This window comes from Parus major, unplaced genomic scaffold (genome assembly GCF_001522545.3).
Source record: "Parus major isolate Abel unplaced genomic scaffold, Parus_major1.1 Scaffold246, whole genome shotgun sequence".
Classification (NCBI taxonomy): Eukaryota; Metazoa; Chordata; class Aves; order Passeriformes; family Paridae; genus Parus; species Parus major.
In genome coordinates this window covers 179,407-184,765 of record NW_015379264.1, presented here as the reverse complement: position 1 = coordinate 184,765, position 5,359 = coordinate 179,407, and the positions used below count along the sequence as shown (strand labels likewise).

At 47.6% G+C, this 5,359-nt stretch overlaps 1 protein-coding gene across 2 annotated transcripts in view; it reads left to right on the top strand.

Annotated features, from left to right (window-relative positions):
* The window catches only part of ATF6 (activating transcription factor 6), a 75,207-nt gene that overhangs the window by 60,732 nt on the left and 9,116 nt on the right, over positions 1 to 5,359 (top strand). The window lies entirely within an intron of this gene.

The window sequence follows — 5,359 nt, the reverse complement described above, 5'->3', positions numbered from 1 at the left end:
GGCTGTGCCCTGCCTGCTCTGCCCTGCCTCTGCCCCAGCTCTGAACATGTGCAATACTCACAGAACATCTCCCTGATGCTGCCCAAGGACCTCAGCACTGGGAGGGCAGCAGGGGGAAAAGCAGCACTGGGAAAAGCCTTAGTCCCACTCTAGTGGGTTTGGGGGCACTCTTGGTGTGCCTTCCTGACAAGTTACTCCAAGAAGAAATATCTTGCAGTTCCTCATGGGAATGAAAATGAGCTGCAATCTACAGTTAAACTCAGCCTTTTGTTTTCAAGCAAGTCATGTTTGTTATGCTGGATTGCAGCTATTATTTTAGAAATCTAACTATGCACTTGAGACCAGTTAAGTCTCCAGTAGGTTTCATTCCTAAATTTGCTTTTATTGTAATTCAGAATGTTGTTGGCTCATTACAGCAATTCCAAATTGACATATAGGCGGTGCCTTTCTTGAAGTTTAAGTGAAACCATCTGCCATTAGCCCTCTATTTATTTAACTGCAGTGGGTTACAAGGTGGCTCTGTGGATCCAAGTGACCTGTAGAGAACAGCACAGCTGAGCCTCTGTCCCCAGCTGAGCACAAAGCTGTGTGTGAGCAGCGTGCCCAGCCTGGCAGGGCTGCTCTGGGCTGCCCACAGCAGTGGGATGGGCACTGCCCCAGGGCCAGCTCAGGGTCTGACCCCAGAAATCCCTTCCAGGAGTTCTGCTGGGACTGGGTGAGGCTCTCACAGCTTGTTCTTGCTATAGGAGCAGCTCTGGGTGTCTGTGCAGGTGTGTGCTCACCAGCAGTACTGCTGGCCTTGGCAGCAGCACAAACACCAAAAAACCTTTTATCTTCTCAGATCCCTGTGCAAACAGTTCCCTGTGTGTGGAACTCCTTCCATCTCTCTAAACTCAGGCTTGGGTCTGTGCTCCAAGGCCAAGACAAAAGTGAGAGATCTGATGGGAAGGTCCCTGGTGCAATCTAAGGCTCATTTTCTTGGAATTGGCAGCTGTGACAGAGTTTTGAATGTTTCACAGATATTCTGGATAGGTCCAGGGCTGTGTCCTCATTCTGCCTTTGAGATGGCTGCTTGTGTGCCTGACCCTTGATAACCTCTGTGTTTCTGGGCTCTTAAGGAGCCCTCTTCTCCTAAGGGTTGCTTTTTGTCATGAAATCCAGCAGCAAAATCATCTCCCAAAGGCAGAAATGGAAGGGAATGGTGACTTCAGCAGAGTCCATGTGCTCTGCTGTGTTGGCCAGCTTCTGATTCGTGACCAGTTCCAGCAGCTTTCCCTCTTGCCATCCATCATCATACTGGTGTAACAGACTTCAAAAGTACTCTGAAATAATCCATGTTCTAGTGAAAAAGGGGGAAAGCAAATCTAGTGGAAAGGCTCTTTGATCAAAACTGGAGTGATTTCTGCCATCAGGCAGCAGGATTATTTGCATGCAGCTACAAAGAACCTCCTTTCAGCTGACAGCCATGTGCAAGCAGGTCACAGATGTCCCAGGCTGGTAGCAAACTCTGAAAAATCAACCAGAACCCACACAGGCTGAGGAGGAAAATAAAAACAAAAGCTCTTTGGGAAGTGACAATGCTCTGTAAGTTCCCATGTCTTAGGGCTGAATAAATAAAGTCTTCAACTTCCTCTGCCTTTCAGGGTCAAGCAAACAAAAGATGCTGTTTCCTTTTTTCAGAGCAAGAAACAGAATTTGCATCAGTCATTGAGGAAGGTCTAAACCAAGACATATCTGAGTGAACAGCAGCTGCCTGCCCTGAAGGTTACTGCCTGACATTTTGGGAAGCCTCTCTCCCTTTGGAGAGCCTCAGAATGGTTTCCAGGAGGGCAGTGGTCCTGCTGTCCATAGCTGTTCTCCTCCACTGCTCTCCCTGGGTTTAAAGCCAGGCTGTGGTGCCCTTGGCTCCCTCTCACAGCTGCTGTCCTTGGCACCAGGCTGGGACACCCATGCCACTCTGCCAGGCATGGAGGACACAGGTGTGAGCTACAGAACACTTCCCTCAGGGTTTCTGCTTTCTGTCTGTGTTCAGCAGGAAGTGCTGAGAGCTCACACAGCCTCAGGAGCTGCAGTGTGTGACCAGAAAGCTCTGGGAGCTGTGTATGTGGGATTAGCACCGAGCTGTGAGGTGGAGGAACGATGACTGCTAAGGTTTTCTGGGAAAGTCACTGAGAGTTTGTCAGGTTCTCTAAGCAGGATGTAGGGAAATCAATCTGAGGATGTCTCCAGTGCTGTCCTTCCAGTCGTTTTGAGCTGCCATTCTTCAGTTTCTGGAGCTGCCAGAGGAGGAATAGAAGTTGTGTGAGTAGGGAAGAGTCAGAGCCCTGGTTACAGCTCACTGCAGCAGCTGATGGCTGAGCCTGGGCTGGCACAGGAGAGTCTGTGTGCAGCCATGGACAGGCAGCAGGCTCTGTGTTCTCCTGGAATTAGCAGGGTTTGGCAGTGTCAGGGGTGTCCTTCTGCTGCAGAGCTCGGGGCTGCAGCCATGGCAGAACAGTCTTTAACAAGGAACTTTAACAACAGATTTTAGGAATCTTGTAAGATGCTGCCATTTGTGTTCTCAAAGTCATGTAAAAGTGCAGTTTGTCAAAACAAAATATTCCCTCAAACTTTGTTACATTTCTTTGAATCAGAGTTGATGGTTACCTAAACTAAATCCTAAATAGAAGTTTTCAACAGCTTTTGTTACCCTTGAAAGACTTTGCTCTACCCAGCCATGTTTGTTAACATGTTTTTGACAGAAAGGAGCAGATTAAATTATTCAGAAAAGTATGAAAGAAATCATTCAAGAATCTGTGCACAAAAGTAATGAAATCAGTGTCACTTGAGTTCATGTTTTTTTATTTAGACAGGAAACGATGAAGAAATGAAATCATGAAGGCTTATTCCCTAATGATTTTTTATAATGAGCTGTTTACCTAAATTGCTAGATGACTAATCTATTTTTATGCATTTGAAATAACAGGAAGGTCGTTTCAGAGGCTCTTCAGTGCCTTTTTCCCCGGGATAGAGTCAGGATTACCCAGGGGTTTTGTGGAGCTGGCCGTGCCCGGCGTGCTGGGCGCTCCCTGTGCAGACACAGCAGCTGCTGCAGGTGACTTTGTGCTGGGGACACTCACCAAGGGACACAGAATTCCTCACAAATCAGCTGGACTTCATTCTTGGTGTTCCCAGTGCCAGAGTTGTTGCAGCAGATTGGTTTTCCACAGGAATGACACACTTGTGTAAAATTCACCAGGTGTGATTAGGAAGAAGCCCTCGGCTGGTGCCAGGGTGGGAGCTGGGGATGTCTGTGTCCCCTGGAGGTTTGTTAGCCCTGCCTGCTGAGCTCTCAGCTCACAGAGAGCTGTGCCCAGAGCTGTGCTGCACACAGGGAGCTTTCACCCCAGCCTGGGAGGTTATTGTTGCTGTCCCAGCTCCCCTGGGCCATGTGCAGCCTGTTGTAATTCTGGCCTCCAGCCCAGCCAGTCTGCCTTCATGTATCTTCAAATGCTGTAAACTCGAGATTGTATAATTCCTCTTGGTGTGAAATTATAGGTGGCAAACAGTTTTATGCCTGTGATACATGGGGCAGCTGTGTCTTTATTTCTGCAGTGATCTGGAGTGTAATTATCCATAATGAGCTCACCCCATAAAAAAGCTGCAGCAGAGCTGGTAGAGGAGGTTCACATTTATGAGTTGTGTCTTGAGGACATCACTGGAGTGAAGCTTGGGCAAAACACAGCAGTGTGAGAGGCCTGTCAGTGTTTGGGTCAGTCTCTAAGGACACTCCTGCAGCAGGGCTGGGAGGTTTCTCCTGGTGTCCTGGCTCTGTCCTCCAGCCTGCACTTCCCTCAGCCCTTCAAGCAGCCCAGCTCACCCCTGCTGGGCACCTCCTGGCCTTGGGAAGTATTTGAAAAACTTCTGAGTTCCTGAAGGACGTTTTTGCTCAAGTTCATGAAGTAAATCATATCCCTGTCCAGCACAAACACCTTCTGGGTGAATGTGGGTGAAGAAATGACTGCCAGCCCAGCTGCCCCTCTGTGTGGGAAAGGAGGCACCCCTGCTTCAGAGCAGGACTCGTACATTGAAGCTGTAAATCTCCTGTGCTGTAGCTGGGAGACAGAAATGTTTGCAAGGGCTGTATTAGCACTGTGTTCAGAGCAGCTCTGCAGTGCTTTCAGAATTTACTGACACAGGCTCTGAATCACTGGAGCTCCTGGGGAGGGCAGTGCTCACCCCACACACACAGGACATGCTGTTAAAAATACTCTTCTACGAGCAAGAGCTGATTGCAGTGTCTAAATAAATGAGGTAACTTTATGTGGCCAAGTGAGACAGGTGGAAAATTCAGCTCACTCTTTGGAAACTGTCCAAACTATAAAGACATTTCAGCTGGGAGGGGATACAGGCTCTCACTGCCTGCAGGCTTAAACCACTGACACACTTCAACACCAGGGAACAAGTGATACTGGCTGATAGGCAAGGTCCATGTCAATGAAAACATGATGCTGCCTCTTGAAAATGAGAATTAATGCCAGTAGTTAAATTAATTTTATCAGTAGGTGCCTGCAACTTGAAATGTTACATTCAAAGGTAGGGGTTAAGTAAAATAGGAAAACATTAAGGGAAAAACTAGTGGGGTTAAAATGCTGGCAAATGAAGATTGATTAAAGATTAAAAGCTTACTGCAAAAATCTTTAAAGGAGCACTAAAAAGTCCAGTGGGGTTAAGTAACACATTGAAGTCAATTCATAGAAGTAAGAAGATGATATCTTTTAAACAATGGGCATTGCAGCCAAATGAGGGAATGGGAAAAAAAACGAGGATAATTTCTGGCAGACTAAATGTCAAACCATAAGAAGTTAAGCCAGAAGATGATACTGAGCAACAGCATGCCTGAGGCATAAAAAAAACAGTAAAAATATTTTTCAGAGGAAGCCTGCCAGGGAATCTCTAGTGCCTGTGGAGGACCAAGGTGTAAAGGAGCCCTTAGAGTGGAGGTCAGCACTGCCGAAGGAAGGAGTGAAGTGTTCTTGTGCTGGTGTTAACCACTGAGGCTGTATAAATACCAGGAGAATGGCAGGTGAGAAATGAGGCAAAGTCCTAAAGCAGGGCTTCAGCTGCAGTGTCAGTTCTGCAGGGTGTGTGAGAGCTGAGTGTGTCCTGGCACGAGCAGCAGAGCAGGGCTGATCCCAGCAAAGCCTGACCTTAGTGCTCTCTTCAGCACCCTTAAAGCATTCAAAAACCCTGGAAAAACATGCTTCTTTGAGGATGCTGGAGGGAAGGGGCTTTTGTGAGGCAAGAGGGAAGGCTGCTCTCAATAATTCTGCACTGGAGGGAAGGGAAGGCTGCTCTCAGATCAGTGTCTCTCTGAAGA